The sequence below is a fragment of the Saimiri boliviensis genome, chromosome 3, assembly GCF_048565385.1.
Source record: "Saimiri boliviensis isolate mSaiBol1 chromosome 3, mSaiBol1.pri, whole genome shotgun sequence".
Taxonomy (NCBI): Eukaryota; Metazoa; Chordata; class Mammalia; order Primates; family Cebidae; genus Saimiri; species Saimiri boliviensis.
In genome coordinates this window covers 124,939,318-124,962,000 of record NC_133451.1, presented here as the reverse complement: position 1 = coordinate 124,962,000, position 22,683 = coordinate 124,939,318, and the positions used below count along the sequence as shown (strand labels likewise).

Sequence of the window (22,683 nt, the reverse complement as noted above, 5' to 3'; positions counted from 1 at the left end):
TTAAGAGCCACAGGGGTGAATAAACAATTCTTAAAGTGGAAAAGGAGAGGAGGGATGTGAATACAAAGAGAACAGATCAAATCCAAAGGATTTGAGTGGGATCAGAATTCCAAATTGCATATTTAACCACTCAACAGCAATGCTGCCGCTTTAATCAATAGAAGATCATGCCTTTAAAGTTCTGAAAGAAAATAATTTCCAACAGAGACTTCCTTAGCCAGTGCACTATAATAAATGTACAGAGATGGTTTCTGCATTATTGTTTGTACAAGCAAAAACCCAGATTCAACCTAAATATCTACCGTTAGCGATCAAATAAATTACAGCACACTTTATACATTCAGATCATTTAAAATAATTTATTAACCAAATTTTATTGAAGAATGAAATCAATGTATATGTACTGACATGGAAAGAACTCCATCATATATTAGGTTTTTAGAAAAACAAGTTTCAAAATAGCAATGTACAGTATTAGATACTTTTTATAAAGAGCGTACACACACACACAGTGTAGATAAAATAAGTGAGGAGAAAAAAATCTCAATTATGAGTTACTATTTTTGAGACACAGAGCTTGGAAGCCTAGCTTTTACTTTTTTTGCTTTATACAGTTCAATAGTAATTGGATTTTTTTTTCCTTAGATGGCCAATTGTTTTTAGGAAAAAAAAAAAAAAAAAAAAAAAATGTATTTTATTTCTTTGGGATGACAGCACCATCTAGTGGTTTATGTTAACTTAAATTTTTTTTTTTTTTAACTTACATTTAATAATATTTTCATATTAAAATAAAAGCAACCAAGTCTAGCACAGGGAAAAACATTTTAATATGGCATTTGAAAGAACAAGTCCTCATAATTATTTAAAGGGTTTATATCTTAGAATAAAACCTCAGCCCTCATCCTTACCATTACTGAGAGTTCACCACTTCCCTTTGTATTTTTCCCAGATGAACTGAAAGTAGAATATAAAATATAAATATAAAAATAATAAGAATAAAGCAAGGGAATAAGATATCCTTACTGTAGAGTAAACAGCAAAGGGCCACTTAATATACAACAATAAAAACCAAGACAAAAGCTGACAAGTAGCTGTAAAGTCCCAAGGTAAACTGTGGTTGAAAAGTTAATTGTTTACCAAACTCTCATGTATTGTGCCTGCCTGTTATCATTAAAGACGTTGAAGAATACTGTAGAAGTTGACCTGTGTTCAGACACGTCACTCCTGTAAACCACCTGTTGAATGTCTCGTGTGTCAGCCAAAGTACAGTCTTTGCTTGCCCAGAGCTGCGTATAGTAGTGTTATTTACAGATGGTTGGGTGATAGAAAAAGTCAATAACTACATTTCATTATAGTTTCCTGTTTCCTTCTTGATCTTTCATAAGGGAAGATTTTCTTTTTTAGAGGTACAGATTCTCCTTGGTTAAGTCCTGATTAAAATTCCAGCTAAGAGATTAGTAAACTTTGGTTAAAGAAGTGGCATCAGGAAGTGCCTACGTCTTCATGGCCTGGTAGCGTTCAGTGAAAATGTTTATTAACAGACAAGGCCATTCAGCCAGACCCCAAGACACTGAAGACTCTGTTTGAATCGGACTCACGGGTTCCTTCCTAGCCACTCTCAGGGACAGGAATGCTGCTGGTAAGTTTTTATGAAATCCACATATTTTATTTATCTCAAAATAAAACTCTTTTTTGTTAATTCATATGGACTGGAAATGTAATATTTAACGGCCACAGCTAAGAAATTTCACTTATTGTTCTTTCTTGGAGATTTTTTTTTTTTAACTGTAAAAAAAAATGACTAAAAGGGGAAGGAAAAATTTCCATTTTGTAGAACAACTCCCCCTCAGAATACTTTTCTTCTCTTTTGCTATGTTTGGTTTATTGCCCTACTTTTTTACCCTACAAAGCCAGAAGATATGTATTTTTATTTCATTCCAATGTAGAATCAACCAAATTAAATTAAATCGTAAAATTTCCCTCCGTTCTTGTACTTTTCTACTGCTGAAAAGATAGTAACATATTTTGGTAAAAGCAAGAAATAATTTCAAAGGAAATAGTTTCAAGGGACTTAGTTAAATAATGATTTATTTTAAGTTAAAAGCAGATAAATGACGATATTTCTTCCTGAGCATTTCTAAAGCCTTTTAATAACATAAATCTGATGATAGAAATCTGTAGCCATGGCCTCGAGTGGAGGTTCATACCTGTAATCCCAATACTTTGGAAGGTCAACGAGGACAGATCACTTGAGGTCAGGCGTTCAAAAGCAGTCTGGTCAATGTGGTGAAATGCCATCTTTACAAAAAATGCAAAAATTACCTGGGCATGATGGTGCATGCCCTGTAAGCCCAGCTACTTGGGAGGCTGAGGCAGGAGAATCATTTAAAACCGGGAGGCAGAAGTTGCAGTGAGCCAGGATCGCACCACTGCACTCCAGTCTGGGCTATACAGGAAGACTCTGTCTCAAAAAAAAAAAAAAAAAAAAGTAATCTGTGGCCAGCATTATTTTGTTCTAGATGTTCAACCTGCAAATTTGAGCTGAAATGTTATGGGATAGGCCTTGAAAATTGAAATTGAATCAAACTGATGTTACTGATTCGCCTTTTGTCCCATATGATAAAATATAGAAAACACACTCAGTCTCACACCAGTCTCTGGTGAGACAGAGAATAGCAATTATATCAATAACAATTTTAAAAATTATTTGAAATGTAGTAGTAGCAAAGCTTTTTAGTTCCCAACACTTAGTTATGAAAATTGTTCAAACATAGAGAAAAATTGAAACAATTATATCATGAACACCCAAATGCCTTCCATGTAGATTGTATAATTAACATTTTGCTATATTGACTTCTTTACATATTATCCAATATCTATCTGTCTGTACATCCACTGATTCATCATCTTTATTTTTATGATACATTTTAAAATTGAAAACCTTAGTAAACTTTACCCCTAAACATTTAGGAATGCATATCATTAACTGGAAGTCAATACTTATTTAACTACTTACTTGAGATAAAATTCAATTACAATGAAATGCACAAATCTTTAGTGTTATGATTCAATGAATTTTGATAAATGTATACATCTATGTAATCCAAACCCCTGTCAAGATACAGAAACATCTCTGCACATGTATCCCAGAAGTTAAATTTGTTATTATTATATTTTACATTCTGGGGTACATGTGCAGAATGTGAAGGTTTGTTACATAAGTATACACATGCCATGGTGATTTGCTGAACCCATCAACCTGTCATCTACATTAGGTATTTCTCCTAATGTTATCCCTCCCATAGCTCCCAACCCCCAACAATCCCTGGTGTGTGATGTTCCCTTCCCTGTATCCATGTGTTCTTATTGTTCAATTCTCGCTTATCAGTGAGAACATGTGGTGTTTGGTTTTCTGTTCCTGTGTTAGTTTGCTGAGAATGATGGTTTCCAGCTTCATTCATGTCCCTACAAAGGACATGAACTCATCCTTTTTATGGCTGCATAGTATTCCATGATGTATATCTGCCACCTTTTCTTTATCCAGTCTGTCTTTGATGGACATTTGGGTTAGTTCCAAGTCTTTGCTACTGTGAATAGTGCTGCAGTAAACATACATGTGCATATGTCTTTATAATAGAATGATTTATAATCCTTTGGGTACATACGCAGTAATGGGATTGCTGGGTCAAATGGTATTTCTGATTTTAGGTCCTTGAGGAATCACCACACCGTCTTCCACAAGGTTTGAACTGATTTACACTCCCATCAACATGGTAAAAGCATTCCTATTTCTTCCTATTCCACATTCCTTCCAGGATCTGTTTTTTCCTGACTTTAATGATTGCCACTCTGCCATGAGATGGTATCTCATTGTGGTTTTGATTTGCGTTTCTCTAATGACCAGTGATGAAGACCTTTTTTTCATATGTTTGTTGGCCACATTAATATCTTCTTTTGAGAAGTGTCTGTTCATATCCTTCACCCACTTTTTGATGGTTTTTTTTTTCTTGTAAATTTGTTTAAGTTCCTTGTAGATTCTGGATATTAGCCCTTTGCCAGATGAATAAATTGCAAAAATTTTCTCCCATTCTGTAGGTTACCTGTTCACTCTTATGATAGTTTCTTTTTCTGTGCAAAAGCTCTTTAGTTTAATTAGATCCCATTTGTCAATTTTGGTTTTTGCTTTAGGTGTTTTAGTCATGAAGTCTTTGCCTATGCCTATGTCCTGAATGGTATTGCCTAGGTTTCCTTCTAGGGTCTTTAATGATTTTAGGTCTTATGTTTAAGTCTTTAATCCATCTAATTTTTGTATAAGGTGTAAGGAAACAATCCAATTTCAGTTTTCTGTCTATGGGTAGCCAGTTTTCCTAACACTGTTTATTAAATAGGGAATCCTTTCTCCATTACTTACTTTTGTCAGGTTTTTCAAAGATTAGATGGTTGTAGCTGTGTGGCATTATTTCTGAGGCCTCTGTTCTGTTCCACTGGTATATCTATCTATTTAGATAGATAGATAGATATAGATATCTGTTTTGGTACAAGTACCATGCTGTTTTGGTTACTGTAGCCTTGTAGTATAGTTTGAAGTCAGATAGTATGATGCCTCCAGCTTTGTTTGTTTTGTTTAGGATTTTCTTGGTTATACAGGCTATTTTTTGGTTCCATATGAAATTTTAAGTGGGTTTTATAACTCTGTGAAGAAAGTCAATGGTAGCTTGATAGGAATAGCATGGAATCTATAAATTACTTTGGGCACTATAGCCATTTCTATGATATAGATTCTTCCTATTCATGAGGATGGAATGTTTTTCCACTTGTTTGTGTCCTCTCTTATTTTGTGAAGCAGTGGTTTGTAGTTCTCCTTGAAGATGTCCTTCACATCCCTTGTGAGTTGTATTCCTATGTACTTTATTCTCTTTGTAACAATTATGAATGGGAATTCACTCATGATTTGGCTCTCTGTGTTTTATTGGTGTATAGCAGGCGTCCCCGAACTTTTTACACAGGGGGCCAGTTCACTGTCCCTCAGACCATTGGAGGGCTGCCACATACTGTGCTCCTCTCACTAACAACCAATTAAAGAGGTGCCCCTTCCTGAAGTGCGGCAGGGGGCTGGATAAATGGCCTCAGGGGGCCGCATGTGGCCCGTGGGGCATAGTTTGGGGACACCTGTTGTATAGGAATGCTTGTGATTTTTGCACATTGATTTTGTATCCTGAGACTTCGCTGAAGTTGCCTATCACGCTAAGGAGATTTGGGGCTGAGGTTTTCTAAAAATACAATCATTTCATCTGCAAATAGAGACAATTTCACTTCCTCTCATTCTATTTGAATATCCTTTATTTCTTTTTGTTGCCTGATTGCCCTGGCCAGAACTTCCAATACTATATTGAATAGGAGTGGTGAGAGAGGGCATCCTTGTCCAGTGCCTGTTTTCAAAGGGAATGCTTCCAGCTGTTGACCATTCAGTATGATATTGGCTATGGGTTTGTCATAAATAACTCTTGTTATTTTGAGATACGTTCCATCAATACCTAGTTTACTGAGAGTTTTTAGCATGAAGGGGTGTTGAATTTTATCAAAGGCCTTTTCTGCATTTATTGAGATAGTCATGTGGCTTTTGTCACTGGTTCTGTTTATGTAATGGATTACATTTATTGCTTTGCATATGTTGAACCAACCTTGCATCCCAGGGATGAAGCCAACTTGATGGTGATGAATAAGCTTTTTGATGTGCTGCTGGATTCAGGTTGCCAGTATTTTATTGAGGGTTTTTACATCAATGTTCAGCAGGAAGACTTGCCTGAAATTTTGTTGTTGTTGCTGTCTCTGCCAGGTTTTGGTATCAGGATGATTCTGGCATCATAAAATGAGTTAGGGAGGAGTTCCTCTTCTTTTATTGTTTGGAACAGTCTCAGAAAGAATGGGATCATCTCCTCTTTGTACCTCCGGTAGAATTTAGCTGTGAATCTCTCCAGTTCTGGGCTTTTTTTTTTTTTTTGGTAGGTAGGCTATTAATTACTGCCTTAATTTCAGGACTTCTTATTAGTCTATTCATGGATTTGACTTCTTCCTGGTTTAGTCTTAGGAGGGTGTGTGTGTCCAGGAATTTGTCTATTTCTTCTAGGTTTTCTAGTTTATTTGTGTAGAGATGTTTATAGTATTCTCTCCTGCTGCTTTGTATTTCTGTGGAATCAGTGGTGATATCCCCTTTATCATTTATGATTGTGTCTATTTGATTATTCTCTATTTTCTTGTTTATTAGTCTGGCCAGCAGTCTATCTATTTTGTTAATCTTTTCAAAAAACCAGGTCCTGGATTCACTGATTTTTTTTTCAAAGGGTTTTTCACGTCTCTATCTCCTTTAGTTCTGCTCTGATATTGGTTATTTCTTGTCTTCTGCTAGCTTTTGAATTTGTTTGCTTTAGCTTCTCTAGTTCTTCTAATTGTTACATTAGGGTGTCAATTTTAGATCTTTTCCACTTTCTTCTGTGGGCGTTTAGTGCTATAAATTTCCCTATACACAGTGCTTTAACTGTGTCCTAGAGATTCTGGTACATTGTCTCTTTGTTCTCATTGGTTTCAAAGAACTTCTTTATTTCTGCCTTAATTTTGTTATTTACCCAGTAGTCATTCAGGAGCAGATTGTTCAGTTTCCATGTAGTTGTGTGGTGTTGAGTGAGTTTCTTGATCCTGAGTTCTAATTTGATTGTACTGGGGTCTTAGAGACTGTTATGATTTTCATACTTTTGGATTTGCTGAGGAGTGTTTTGCTTCCAGTTATGTGGTTGACTTTAGAATAAGTGTGATGTGGTGCTGAGAAGAGTATATATTCTGTTGATTTGTGGTGGAGAGCTCTGTAGATGTTCATTAGGTTCCCTGGGTCCAGAGTTGAGTTCAAGTCTTGAATATCCTTGCTAATTTTCTGTGTCATTGATCTGTCTGTTATTGAACGTGGGGTGTTAAAGTCTTTCACTATTATTGTGTGGGAGTCTAAGTCTCTCTGTAGGTCTCTAAGAACTTGCTTTATGTATCTCAGTGCTCCTGCATTGGGTGCATACATATTTAGGATAGTTAGCTCTTCTTGATGCATTGATTCTTTTACTATTATGTAATGCCCTTCTTTGTCTCTTTTGATCTTTGTTAGTTTAAAGTATCAGAGACTAGGATTGCAACTCCTGGTTTGTTTTTTTTTTTTTTGTTTTTTTTGTTTTGTTTTGTTTTGTTTTGTTTTGTTTTGTTTTGTTTGCTTTCCAATTACTTGGTAAATATTTCTCCATCCCTTTATTTTGAGCCTCTGTGTGTCCTTGCACATGAGATGGATCTCTTGAATACAGCACAGCAAGGGATCTTTACTCCTTATCTGATTTGCCGGTCTGTGTCTTTAATTGGGGAATTTAGCCTGTTTACATTTAAGGTTAATATTGTTTCTGTGAATTTGATCCTGTCATTATGATGCTAGCTGGTTATTTTGCCCATTCGTTGATACAGTTGCTTCATGGTGTTGATGGTCGTTACCATTTGGTACGTTTTTGGAGTGGCTGGTACTGGTTGTTCCTTTCCACATTTAGTGCCTCCTTCAGGAGCGCTTATAAGGTGGCCCTGGTGGTGACAAAATCTCTCAGCATTTGCTTGTCTATAAAGGATTTTTTTTTTTTTTTTTTTTTTTTGAGATGGAGTTTCGCTCTTGTTACCCAGGCTGGAGTGCAATGGCGCGATCTCGGCTCACCGCAACCTCCGCCTCCTGGGTTCAAGCAATCCTCCTGCCTCAGCCTCCTGAGTAGCCGTGATTAAAGGCACGCGCCACCATGCCCAGCTAATTTTTTGTATTTTTAGTAGAGACGGGGTTTCACCATGTTGACCAGGATGGTCTCGATCTCTCGACCTCATGATCCACCCGCCTCAGCCTCCCAAAGTGCTGGAATTACAGGCTTGAGCCACTGCGCCCGGCCCTATAAAGGATTTTATTTCTCCTTCACTTATGAAGCTTAGTTTGGCTGGATGTGAAATTCTGGGTTGAAAATTCTTTTCCTTAAAAATATTGAATATCAGCCCCCATTGTCTTCTGGCTTATAGGGTTTCTGCAGAGAGATCTGCTGTTAATCTAATGAGCTTCCCTTTGTGGTTACCTGACCTTTCTCTCTGGCTGCCCTTAACATTTTTTCCTTCATTTTAACCTTGGCGAATCTGACGATTATGTGCCTTGGGGCTACTCTTCTCAAGGAGTATCTTTGTGGTGTTCTCTGTATTTTCTGATTTTGAATGTTGACTTGTCTTGCTAGGTTAGGAAGTCCTCCCTGATAGTATCCTGAAGAGTGTTTCCCAACCTGATTCCATTCTCCCCATCATTTTCAGGTACATCAATCAAACGTAGATTTGGTCTTTTCACATAGTCCCATATTTCTTGGAGGCTTTTGCTTTTTATTATTTTTTCTCTAATCTTGTCTTCATGCTTTATTTTGTTAAGTTATTATTATTATTTTTTTTAACGGAGTCTCACTCTGTCACCCAGGCTGGAATGCTGGAATGCAGTGATGCAATCCTGGCTCATTGCAACCTCCACCTCCTGGGTTCAAGTGATTCTCCTGCCTCAGCCTCCTGAGTAGCTGGGATTACAGGCATGCATCACCACACTGAGCTAGTGTATGTGTGTGTGTGTGTGTGTGTGTGTGTGTGTGTGTGTATTTTTAGTAGAGATGGGGTTTCACCATGTTAGCAAGGATGGTCTCAATCTCTTGACCTCATTATCTTCCTGCCATGACCTCCCAAAGTGCTGGGATTACAGGCATGAGCCACCACACCTAGCCTTGTTAGTTTTCCTTCTAACGGGCCCCTCTGCTGCAGATCTGCTGGGTCTGCTGGAGTTTGCTGGAGGTCCACTCCAGACCTTGTTTGCCTGGCTATCACCAGTGGAGGCTGCAGGACAGCAAAGATTGCTGCTTATTCCTTCCTCTGGAAACTTTGTCCCAGAGGGGCAACCATCAGATGCCAGCCAGAGCTCTACTGTATTAGGTATCTGTCGACCCTTGCTGGGATATCTCTCCCAATCAGGAGGCACAGGTGTCAGGGACCCACCTGAGGAGGCAGTCTGTCCCTCAACAGAGCTGGAGCACTGTGCTGGGAGATCTGCTGCCCTCTTCAGAGCCAGCAAGCAGGAACTTTTAAGTCTGCTGAAGTTGTGCCCTCAGCCACCCCTTCCCCCAGGTGCTCTGTCCCAGGGAGATGGGAGTTTTATCTATAAGTCCTTGACTGGGTCTGCTGCATTTCTTTCTGAGATGCCCTGCCCAGAGAAGAGAAATCTAGAGCGGCAGTCTGGCTACAGCGGCTTTGCTGAGCTGCAGTGGGCAGTTTGAACTTCCTGGTGGTTTTGTTTACACTGTGAGGGGAAAACCGCCTACTCGAGCCTCAGTAGTGGCAGACTGCTGGGGTGGGATCTGCTGAGCACAACCACTTGACTCCCTGGCCTCACCACCCTTTCAAGGGGAGTGAATGGTTCTGTCTCACTGGCATTCCAGGCACCACTGGGGTATGAAATGAAACTCCTGCAGCTAGCTCGGTGACTGCCCAAATGGCCCCCCAGTTTTGTGCTTGAAATCCAGGGCCCTGGTGGCGTAGGCACCAAGGGAATCTCCTATTCTGTGAGTTGCAAAGACCATGGGAAAAGTGTAGTATCTGGGCCAGAATGCACCTTTCCTCATGACTTCCCTTGGCTAGAAAAGGGAGTTCTCCGACTCCTTTCCCTCCCCATTAAGGTGATGCCCCACCCTGCTTCAGCTTGCCACCAGTGGGCTGCACCCACTGTCTAACCAGTCCCAATGTGATGAGCTGGGTACCTCAGTTGGAAAGGCAGAAATCACCCACCTTCTGCATTGATCTCACTGGGAGCTCCAGACCAGAGCTGTTCCTATTCGGCCACCCTGCCAGCTGCCCCAGTAATTTTTTTTTTAAAAAACGAAACTTGTAAAAGTAATAATAATATAAATAAATAAATAAAAATATGGAGAGAATATCAACATCTCTCCAGATCTAGAATGCTCTTTTCTTCCTCTATCCAATCAGTTCCTGCCTGTCTACAGATGTAAGCAGTGTTCGTCTTCTCTACACAGTATGCATACTTCATGTTTTCTTTAGATTCATTTGTGTTTTTGTATGTATCACAAAATCATTCCTTTTTTACTGTTGAGTAGGATTCCATCATATAAACATGTAGTTTGTGTATTCATTCTCTTATCAATGAACACCTGAGTTTTGTCCAGTTCCTGGCTATTATGAATCAGCCTGCTATGAGGGACAAGTATTTCTCTGAACATGTTTTCAGTCTCTTGTGTAAATACCTGGCAGTGGAACTGCTAGGTCATACTGTAGTTATAGTTCATTATATACAACACTGCCAGAGACGTTTTCAAAGGAATTGTATCATTTTTACACCCTAACATTGTATGAGCATTTCAGTTACTGCACATCTTCACCAATCTTGGAGTTTTAATTTTAATTTTAGCTATGCTGGTGGTTAGGTAATGCTATCTCATTGTGATTTGATTTGCATTTATCTGATGATGAATGTCGTCTAGTATTTTCTCATAGGTTGATTGGTCATTTGCATATGTTCCTTTGTGAAATGTCTATTCAAATATTTGGCCCATTTTTTAAAATTTGGATTGTCTTTTGTTACTGAGTTGGAGGAGTTTTCATGAGTACATATTGCTGATACAGGTTCTTTGTCAAATATGCATTTTGTTAATATTCTCCCCCAATCTGACCCTTGCCCACCTATTTTCTTAATGTTGTGTTTTGAGGAACACTAGCTTTAGGCTCTGATGAAAAGTCTAATTACAAATTTTTGTTTGGTTATTAATTTTAATGTCCCATCCTAAAAAGTCTTTTTTTTTAACCACTAAGTTGTAAAGATACTTCACTATGCTTTTTTCTAGAAATCTATTGTTTTAGCTTTTACATTCAGTTCTAAGACTATGTTGAATTTATTTTTTATATGTTGCTGAAACAGAAGTGGAGTTTTTTTTTTTTCTTATAAATATCTTATCGTTCCACCACTGTTTTCAAAAAGACATTTTCTTTTCATTACTGATTTGTTTTTGAGTCTTTGTAGGAAATCAAATGTCATAAAGGGTGGATCTTAATTCTAAATTCTTTATTTAGTACCACTACTGTCACCACTCATCTGTCACCACCTATGCAAATATTACATTCTTTTGATTACTATACATTTACATTAAGTCTTGAAGTCAGGTAGTATGAGTCCTCTTACTTTGTTCTTTCTCAAAAGTTTGGATGTAATCTTTGCATTTCCTCAGAAAGTTTAGAATCAGCTTTGGATTTATAGGTTAATCTAGCAGCTTAACAATATTGAGTCTTCCAATACATAAACATGGTACATCTCTCAACTTATTTAGATCAGATTTTATTTATCTCAGTAGTGTTTTGTAGTTTTAAGTGTATATATCTTTGGTATTTTTTGTTAATTTATTTCTAAATTATTGAATTCTATTTAAAATATAATTTTTCTTTCTTATTTTGCAATTATTGAAGCCAATATATAGAAATGCAATTTGGTTTTGAATATTGACCTTGTATCCTAAGATGTTACTAAATTCTAATAGTTACCTTATAAAATTCTTAGGATTTTTTATATAAACAATCACATCATCTAAAAATAGAGTTCATTTTATTTATTAAGTTGTAATCTTAAGGCTTTTAAATTTTAACATTTAGGCTTTAAAATTCTAACATTATTGCATTGGCTAACGCCTTCAGTATAAGTTGAATATATATGATTGAAGTAAATATCGTTGCTTAGGAGGAAAGGATCAGTAGTTCACCTTAAGTATAGTGTTAGCTCTAGATTTTTCACAGATGCCCTTTATCAGATTGAGGAAGATCATGCTTATCCCTAACTTGCTGGGTATTTTTTAGCATGAAGAGTGTTCATTTTTTTAAATGCCTTGTCAGTATTTATGGAAATGATCATATATGTAGTTTTCCTTCTTTATTCTGTTAATAGGGAACATTACAGTGATTGAATTCCGAATGTTAAGCCAACCTTAAGCCAATCCTTACTTACTCACGATAGTATCCTTTTATGCATATTGCTGGATTTCATTTGCTATCATCTTACTAGGATTTTTGTGTTTATGTACATTAAGAATATTAGTCTGCAATTTATTTTTGTGATTGTTTTTGTAATGTCTGCCAGATTTGGATATCAGAACTAATGCAGGCCTCATAAAATTATTAGGAATTATTTCCTCTGCCTCTATTTTCTGATTTTATGTAAGTTTTTTTTTTTTTTTTCTTAAGTGTTTGATAGAATGCACTCATCTTGGGAGAGCTCCTCATAATCTTTCCATGGAAAAGGAGACTCCTAATAAAACTAGCTATCATTTTTTGAGGTCCTACAATGTATCGTTTACTATATTTGGTATGTTACATATGTTAATTAATTTAATCTTCACAACAACCCTAAGAATAGTTATTAATATTCTTATGTCAAAAATACAAAAACTATATTTGTAAGTGCCAGGGGCTAGAGTCAGGTTTGATACTAATGGACAAGCTTTTTTCATTCAACTAAACTCCCTATCAAATTTAGTTTTATAATGACCTATAGTTATCCCTATCAATGAGAAATCATTCCACCAGGCAAATCTATATCCACTTCGTTATATCTTCATTCATTCTCCATTCATTCATTCATTCATTCACTGAATCATATTCATTCACTGAATACTAATTGAGCTCCTACTCCAAGCACCGTTCTAGGCTCAGCAAACAAAACACACAAAAATCCTCATCCTCGTGAAGCTTAAATTCTATTATACTAAGCAGTAAATATAATAAATAAGTAAAGACTTGAAGGTGCTAATTGCTTTGCAAAAAGATAACAAAGCAGGCTAACAAGACTGGGGGAGTTCCAACTTTAAATATGATGGTTAGAGTAGACCACACTGAGAAAGTAACACATCTGAGCAAAGGCTTGAAGGAGGTAAGAGAGTAAGCCATTCAGGTCTCCAGAGGAAGAGCATTCCAGGCAAAGACAGTAGCCAGCACAAAGGCCCTCTGGTGGAAATACGCCTGGAGTGAAGGAGCAAAAGTCAGGAAGATAGTGCACCTACAGTGAAGCCAGTGAAGGGGAAGAAAGTAGGAGAGAAAGTCAGAGACAAAGTGCAGACCAGATAATTTAGGGTCTTCCAGCAGGCCATTTACAAAGATGCTGGCTTTTAACCTAAGTGAAATAGGTGCCATAATAGAGTGTTGACCAGATAGGTGATGCAGTATACCTTACAATCTTAAAGTGCTGTCTTAAGAGTAGACAAGAAAAGCAAGGGCACTTTGAGAGGCTGAGGCAGGTGGATAACTTGAGGTCAGGGCTTCAAGACCATCCTGGCCAAAGATGAAGTCCTAACTCTACAAAAAAAAAAAAAAAAAAAAATGCAAACATTAGCCAGACATAGTGATCCCACTTTTCAGGAGGCTGAGATGGGAGTACCGCTTGAACCTAAGAGGCAGAGGTTGCAGTGAGCCAGGATCCCACCACTACACTCCAACCTGAGTAACAGAGTGAGACTCTACCTCAAAAAAATAATAATAATAAATAAAGCCAATAGGATTTCTTGATAGAAAAGGATATGAACTGTGAAAGAAAGGCGTCAAGGATGACTTCAAGGAGTTTATCCCAAGCAACTAGGAAGATGAAGCTGCTGTCAAAAGAAAATGGAAATAAAAGGATGAGATAAAGGAGGAATTATGTTTTAAACACATTAAGTTTGAGAAATAGTATGCACAAGTCTAAGGATGCAGGAGATCTTTGTCCAGCGAAATCTCTTACATTTCTTGAAGTTTACGAATGTTACATACTTTCTCAAAACCAATTGCCCATCTGTGATAAATTTTTATTGCCATTCTAGGCCAAAGGATTAAATACCTTGGTTATTCTTCCTATTTTGAAACCAACTGTATTTTCAAATACAGTAGTATTTGAGTATCAATTTTTCATTTAAAAGAAAATCACAGGATTTACTAATAATTTATCTTTATGCCATAGCTTAACTTGATCAGAGAACTATTCTTTCTGCTATGAAGAAGTAAATCAACAATTTCATTTAAGAGTTCTAGGAAACAAATAGAATAATTTTCTTGAATTGATTTCTATTCTTTGCATAATCATCTTAACTCTATTACTGGGCCATCATATTATCATAAAAAAAATTCATAAATCACCTTTGAACCATGGCAGGGTAGTTACAGTTTCTGCTCTTTGAAACCTAGCAAGATAGAAATTACAACACTGATTCACATTACAAAAGAAGCCACCATCAATCCTTCATGCCTGCAATAGAATCTGTAGTTGCAAAGAGTTGGGTCAATTCTACTGTCCAGCAGCCCAGTAGCTAATTATTATAGTTACACCTGGCTTGCAACAGGTAATCTGCACCCTGTTCACAAGGTCTCTTATCACTTTAATAAGGTCTCTTATGCTTTGTGTTGGGTCCCACTTCCAGAGCTCCTGTTAGCTCAGCCAGCATCAGCAGGAGAGAGGAGAAATGTGAGAGAGCCACCCCACCCCTCCACATGCCACCACCCACAAGGCTCACACAGAGCTCACTCTGCAGGGTTTAGTGGTTGTGAAATGGGAAACTCCTTGCAACGTTAAGTAGGAACTTTGGGATGTGAAGCTTACGACTGAAAGGGGACTACAACTATATCTTCCTTTAAATGGATAACAAGTATGGGCAAAACCAGAATAATTCCTGCAAAAGTTTAGGGATTTCAAAGACTGGAGATATACCTAACATCAATGGAAAGTCAAGGAATCAGGAATAAGGTATAATGTCCTAAGTAAAGCCTTCTTCTATTTTAACAAATACCTAATTCAACCAAGATGATTGAATAAATGTTTAATTCAATCAAATGATTGAAAGTATTCAACATCTGGCCAGGCGTGGTGGCTCACGCCTGTAATCCTAGCACTGTGGAAGGCCGAAGCAGGCAGATTACTTGAGGTCAGGAGTTCAAGACCAGCCTGGCCAACATGGCAAAACCTTGTCTGTACTAAAAATACCAAAAAATAAAAATAAAAATAAAAATTAGCAGGGTGCCATGGCACACGCCAGTGATCACAGCTACTTGGGAGGCAGAGGCAGGAGAATCACTTGAACCTGGCAGGCGGAGACTGCAGTAAGCTGAGATGGCACCATTGCACTCCAGCCTGGGCAACAAAGTGAGACTCCATCTCAAAATCAATAAATGATAAATAAAGAAATAATAAACTGAAAACCAAAGTGTGCATCAGGAAGGATGAGAACAATATTTTTTTAAAAGACACTTTAAATCTCAGAATTTTTACAAATGAACCAAATAGAAATTCAGGCTAAAACTAAAGAAAAAAACTTTTTAAAGAATAAATCTGCAACAGTGAATAAACGTAAGAATTTCTAGTAGACACAGAAAGGGGGATGAATCTCAATGACTGCATGATTGAGCATCACCAAATGCCAGGCACTGTTCAAAGTTCTTTACTTCATTGTGATCCTCCCTAGAACTCTAAAAACGAGTCTCCTAAGCCTATAGGTTAAGCAAATTCAACAATCACAGCATATTTAGCTTGTTCTTATAAAAGAGATAGCCTTGTTTCAGGCAATGTTTCTACCAAAGACTTAAAAAAAGACATAGAACACCTGCTTGTTAACCTTGTGGGTGTGTGTTTATATGAAAACATCAAGTTATGCACCCTAACTATATACAATTTTTATTTGCCAATTATACGTCAATAAAACTGGGGGGAAAATACACTTTGTGGGTGACATAAAGCCAAAGGAATCTTCAAACATTCTGTGAGATGATAAGGAAAAATAAGAGATTTAGTAGATAGGAAGTGCTATATATATATATATATATATATATATATATATATATATATTTCTTTAATTTCTAAAATTCTTCAAAATATATTATTTATAATTACAAAAATTAATAACTGTAATTTTTAAATCATTCTTTAGAAACTCAGAAAGTGATATTAAATAAATTGAAAACTAACAATTATTAAATTTCCCCCAAACTGTTTTGGTCAAATAGATGCCCAGCCTGAATTCCTATAGTAACAAGGAACTCACTTTCAGTGTAGCAAATTCATGACCTCAATAATAGTGAATTCCTCATCACTAAAGAAATTTTATATATATAAAATGTATGTGTAAATATATATATATTTTTAATGAAGACTGACTGGCAACCAGACCATTGGCAGAACATTGAGTTAAAATGTGGTGGGTGTGGCTGGACACCGTGGCTCATGCCTGTAATCCTAGCACTTTGGGAGGCTGAGGCAGGAGGATCACCTGAGGTCAGGAGTTTGAGACCAGCCTGACCAACATGGTAAAACCCTGTCTCTACTAAAAATACAAAAATTAGCTGGGTGTGGTGGCACATGCCTGTAGTCCCAGCTACTCGGGAGGCTGAGGCAGGAGAATCTCTTGAATCTGGGAGGCGAAGTTTGCAGTGAGCCGAGATTGCATCACTGGACTCCAACCCAAAGACAGAGCAAGACTCCATGTCAAAACAACAACAACAACAACAACAAACTGTGATGTTGCTTTATTGGAATCTAGTCAACCTAATTCAAAATATTGCCTTCAGCTTGGTTACTCTACTTTAGAGAGATTTAGAAGTAAAGGAGAGAAATCAAAAGGGACAAAGGACACAAAATTATGTCATATAAAAAATATTTTGTCTAGGCAAAGGAAAGAAAACCCAGACAACCAGGTAACATGACAAATTCCTGGTCTTCAAATATTTGAGGACTCCTCTCATAAAAGAACTGTTTAGTTCTGCATTTAGCAACCACATGGTAATGATTATAAGGAAGCAGATTTTAGCTCAAATAGAGTTTTCTAAAGAGCAGGATTATCCAGAGATTAAATAGATTACCACCAATGACGGTGAGTTCCTCTTCACTAGAGGAATTCAGGCTGGGCGTCTATTTGACCAAAACAGTTTAGGGAAAATTCAGTAATTGTATGGTGTCTGGATAGGGTGATATTTGACTTTCTTTCCAAACCTGAAAATTTATTTGGAGGCAAGTTCTCAGGGACAGGATGGCTTTTTCTGTCAGTTTGAACAGAAGAAGACTTGAAACATGGGGGTTTGCCCTAAGAAACAGAGGAAAGCAATATGATGGGGGATCCATGCAAAAGAAAGATTGAGAAAATCAATCAAAGAGACATGAAATGTCAAGTAGGGAAAACACTGACAGAAGATGGGACACATCATTTGTCAAAGGGCGATTTGCAAGTACTTGGCATCAGGGAGTAAATAAGAAGTTTTTCTGCCTATATAAGTGTTCATAACGTAATTCAGAAACCATATGCAGATGCTAATGAGCATTGTCGGTGTATCACAGATGGAAGGCATAGTTCAAGGCTTTGTTTTGTAGACAATATTTGCTCCATGACAGAATCACTTGTATAGCCATCCACCCTCCTACAGACAAAACAGAATAAAAAAGTACCACTGGTTTCAGATTATTTAAATTAGATAAGCATAGGCCGGGCGCGGTGGCTCAAGCCTGTAATCCCAGCACTTTGGGAGGCCAAGGCAGGTGGATCACGAGGTCAAGAGATCGAGACCATCCTGGTCAACATGGTGAAACCCCATCTCTACTAAAAATACAAAAAATTAGCTGGGCATGGTGGCACGTGCCTGTAATCCCAGCTACTCGGGAGGCTGAGGCAGGAGAATTACCTGAACCCAGGAGGCGGAGGTTGCGGTGAGCCGAGATCGCGCCATTGTACTCCAGTCGGGGTAAGAAGAGTGAAACTCCGTCTCAAAAAATAAATAAATAAATAAATAAATTAGATAAGCATTCAATGCAGCAGGTGAGTCTTCTTCAGAATTTTCTAAGGAAGAAGGGATACTTTGTCTCAGAGAAAAAAAAAAAAAAAAAAGGCAGATAAATCCAGCGAGCAACAGAAATGGCAGGCGCTTTCGTTTGGAGCCTTTAGACTTCCCACCAAGTCTTTGAAGGCAAGCAGGGAGTGGGCACTGCGGTATCTCACAGAATTTTTTTCAGCCCATAGTTTTCTGATGTAGCAGGCTGTAAGAATTCAAAGCACTAAATTCCCACGGCTCAGAAAAGTATATTTACTTCCTGTAAATAAACCCTTGATTTTTCACCCTGGCGGATTTTTCTTTCGATGAAGGCAGTCATTTTATCTAGTCCCTTCGGCCTTGGTGCATGCACACGGCATCTGCATTAGGAAGGAGACTCAATAAGGAAAGCTTGTTCCATGCTGTCCCCAAGCAATCATCACAGCACTCACGGGGGCCGCAGGAGAATGAATGGATGCACACAGAGGGCAGTGAGCACTGTCGGCAACCATTAGACGGAAAAATAAAGCAACAAAGGAAAGGAAACACATCCCCCGCCCCGGGCCCGGTGAGGGCAATAACAGCCGCAAGAAAAAACGTGAGTCCCAACCACAAATTTTATGGCAACCTTAAGGCCATTTTCAAAATATACTTCTTATCCTCTGGGTGGGATTTTCTCAAGTCATAGAGTATGTGATGCCGCTGAGATTTTCGAGTATGTCTTCAATCCAGAGTTTCCATTCACAACTATGAAATTCACATTTTTGCATCAACTTGCCTGCTTCTGTGCTGCTTTCATCCACTTTTTATTTGTTTATGGTCACTCGGCGAATACTTACGGGAAAATGTACTATATGCCAGTCATTTTTCTAAGCCTACAGGCACAGAGGTAAACAAAGCGGCCTGCATTCATAGAACTTCATTTCATGGGGAAAGGCAGACAAAGAAACAACAACATCAAAATGCAATGGAGAATAATAACTGTGATGAACATAAAACAGTGCTGAGAACCTGGTTTAGATTAGAAGTCGAAGAAAGGTCTCTGTGGTGAGGTGGTGCTTGAACTGAAAAGAAAACACAAAGAAGGTAGACAAATAAGAATGTGGAAGAGATTCTCAGGCAAGAGGAAGAGAGGATGTGCTTAGCAGAGGCAGGAACGCGAGCAAGGTCAGTGAGGGAGCGTGCAAAGTGTGACACGTGCACACTTTGAGAGAATGTTAGAGAGAATGTGGGGCAGGTGATGGGGGCCTAATAGGGAAGAACTGGGAGTGTGAATTTTATGCCAAGGGAAGTCATTTGCAAGTTAAGTGGAAGAGGAGTGTGATCGGATTTACATTTATAAACATCATTTTCTTCTCAATGTTGAAGGATAGTAGGAATACAGAATGGTGGGCTTGGGATAGTCTAAGGACCCATTTCCCTCCTTAAATCGAGAAGGTAATGTCCAAATTTAATCTGTTTCCTAGAATTATCTAAGAAATAATGACATATCAAGATAACCATACTTTAGTCGCTAATAAATGACTGTGACTTAACTAAGATTAGATAAGCTTAAATGCGATAGGGTATATGATATCATAAAAGGAGTAAGATTAATTTTTTATCAAGCAAAAATGAATATAATTTATCTACAATCTGCTACTAAATAATAATTGCAGTTGGTCCTAACCCTTAGAGAAGCTGTGGGGAACAAGAAATATATTTTTGCACCAAGTCAGCTGAGATGGAGAAAGTGTTCCGGAGAACAGACTACAGATACACAACCCAGAGAGAAATGCTGGTTATACAACCAATTGTTCTTCAGAGCACTCGCAAGGACACCCAAGAATGGGGAACAGTGTAGGCACCAGTGACATCATCTTTGCATTTAGAAAATAACTTTTGGTTGTTTTATTTATATAGGAATCACCTCTTCTGGAATTAAGGGCATGGCGGTGGAGAGCGCCTGGTCAAGGGCTCTTTGCCCTCGGCACTCAACAAGGAGGTAGTCGGGTTCCAAGTTCCATAGTCTAAGATGTCTGACAATATCAAATTATCTCACTATGTCTTTTTCCCCAACTTTCAATTTCTACTGAAAATCCAAAGACCATTAGTTTGCATTTATGATGGCTAGAATGACCGCATCTAAGATGGCGAGCTAGAAATAACTCATCAGGAGGCCAAACGCAGTGGCTATGCCTGTAATCCCAGCACTGTGGGAGACAGGGTGGGTGGATCACTTGAGCCCGGGAGTTTGAGACCAGCTTGGGCAACAGAATGAGACCTTGTCTCTGCCAAAATAAAATAAAATAATCAAAAAATTAGCTGGTCATGGTGGCACATGCCTGTAGCCCCAGCTACTCTGGAGGATGAAATCGGGGGATTGCTTGAGCCCAAAAGGCCAAGGCTGCAGTCAATTGTGATCATGCCATTCTTCTCCAGCCTGGGCAACAGAGCAAGACTTTGTCTCAAAAATAAATAAACAAATAAAATAAAGAAGGAAGGAAGAAAGGAAGGCAGGCAGGCAGGCAGGAAGGAAGGAAGGAAGGAGGGAGGGAGGGAAGGAAGGAAGACTCACCACATATGAGCTACGTGTTCAGAAAACAAACAGCTGCCTCCTCTCAGAAACAGCTACCTTAAAATCCATTGATACTCTAGGCATAGGACAAAACTGGAGAATATGAGAAATGGTTTTGCATGAATGAGCACAGGGTACCACATACGTATAATGAAACATCTTTAGAGAGTTTGGACAATTCATCTTTCTTTCTATCTCAAACCCGTAGCACTTAGAAACCACTAGATGGCACAATTTATTTTTTCTTTTCTGTTTTTATTTTTATTTTTTCTTCAGGAAACAGTCCTCACAGAAAACTGGCAGTAAAAATCACCTTATTCTCTGTGCTGCTTTAGGAAAGTTAATATTCTTTATATTCTCTGAAGAAGCATAAGCAGGATCAATTCATTTTCCAAATACTGACGAATGGCTGAATATGTGAGAGTGCATCTGCATTTCTTTCTTTTCTTTTTTTAATTTTAAGACTTTATTCTATGGAAATAAAGTATACACCCAACGAAGACTTAATTACAAGGAATGTTCCTGGCTACACTAAAAAATATAATAAGGAACCGGTCATGGTGACTCATGCCTATAATCCCAGTACTTCTGGAGGCTGAGGTGAGAGGATCGCTTGAGCCTAGGTGTTGGGAGACCAGCCGGGCAACATGGTGAAACCCCATTGCATCTGCATTTCTACTAACCACAAGGAAGTTTGAGGAATTGGTATTCCTAACACTGATTTCACACGTGATTCTGTGGGCCTCTTTTTCCCAGTGATCTTTGTCTCCTCTCTTCCTCTCTTCACTTTAATTAATGTTGGGGCACCCTCTGCATCCCATATAGCCAACAGGCTGCCAAGATCCATCTGCTCTTCCGTCAGATCAGCTCTGAGCTTCATCCCTCCCTCTTCATTCCTGCTGCTAAAATCCTAACACAGAGCTGAAACTCTCCTTAGTTTTTCCCAATTACCATTCTCTTCCTTCATTCTCTCCTGTACATGGAGATGCAATCGATATTCTCAAAATACTGCTTCACCATGTCTTCGTATTATGAAAGGCCTTATATTCCTCTTCTAATATCATTTGAAAAAAGACCAAGCTCTCATCTTGACATTAAATTCTTTCCATTATTTTTTGCTGCACCCACTGTATCTTCTCCTACGACCTACCGTAAACACTCCTCGCCAATCAACCCACATCATACTTTTGCAAAACATGATTCTAACCATTACGGTGGGATTGGGATTGGTTGGCTGGCTGGTTGGTTGGTTGGTTGGTTGGTTATTTGGTTAGTAAAGTGTTACTACAGTGTCTTGATTAAGAGTGAGGAGATTCTGTAACCACCATTCTGTAATCATCAACCAGAGTTGATATTTTACCTCTGCCATATACTATTATAACTTAAGGTGAGTTACATCTTAAGGCTTCAGTTTCTTCATTTATGGAATGGAGACAATGCTGGTACCTCACTTACAGAGTTATTATGAGGATTAAAGGAGGTAATAGTTCAACCTCTTTCAAATGCCTGGTCCCTGTTAAATGCTCATTGTATGTCATCATCCCTTACCTTTTTTCCCAGAGTTGTATCAAAAAACTCACAAAGCTGCGTAAACGTAAATTGACTCTGCCATTCAGACTTCTAGGTTCTCTTACAATCTACACAGTGAAATTATGTGCTAAATTTCTAAACAATGAGAACACATTTCACTCTGGCCTGTGCCAAATACATTGTTCCAGGTACACGGAAGTATTTTAACAAGCTTTAGTAAATCTCACACGTGTTTAATTCTAAAACACATTGCTGCTGAACAAGCTTTCTCTGGATTAGAGTATGCTGAGCCAGTGTTTTATTTCTATTGTAGGAGGAGAAATATTTGGTGGTGGCTCATGGAGTTTCCCTTTACCAACCTGGAAATGGCATTCATTTTATTGGCTTTTGTTATCTTTTCCTTATTTACCCTGGCTTCCATCTACACTACTCCGGATGACAGTCATGAAGGTAAAGGAAGAAAAAAAAAAAGAAAGTTCTTTATGGCTACTGTGTACTTTTCCCTCCCTATCATCTTGCTGTGTGTTCAAATTTGATTGGCTTTCTATCCTCTGTGTGAGGATAACTTCGTTTTTTGTTCTGTGGCTTGTGTGTGCATATGTGTTCATTCAACTAAATATAAGAAGAAAAAAGATTAGAATTTTTTAATGAGTTCTTGGTAAAGCCCAGCCTTTTTAAAATATATATGTAGAAGTATTTTTAAAACCCAATAT

At 38.1% G+C, this 22,683-nt stretch overlaps 1 long non-coding RNA gene across 1 annotated transcript; it reads left to right on the top strand.

Annotated features, from left to right (window-relative positions):
* The first annotated feature begins 1,294 nt into the window (after positions 1 to 1,294).
* Positions 1,295 to 22,308, top strand: LOC141584046 (uncharacterized). Its single transcript, XR_012516960.1, has 3 exons — positions 1,295 to 1,639; positions 3,709 to 3,773; positions 22,284 to 22,308. It is a non-coding gene; the product is annotated as an uncharacterized LOC141584046 (long non-coding RNA).
* Positions 22,309 to 22,683: the final 375 nt, after the last annotated feature.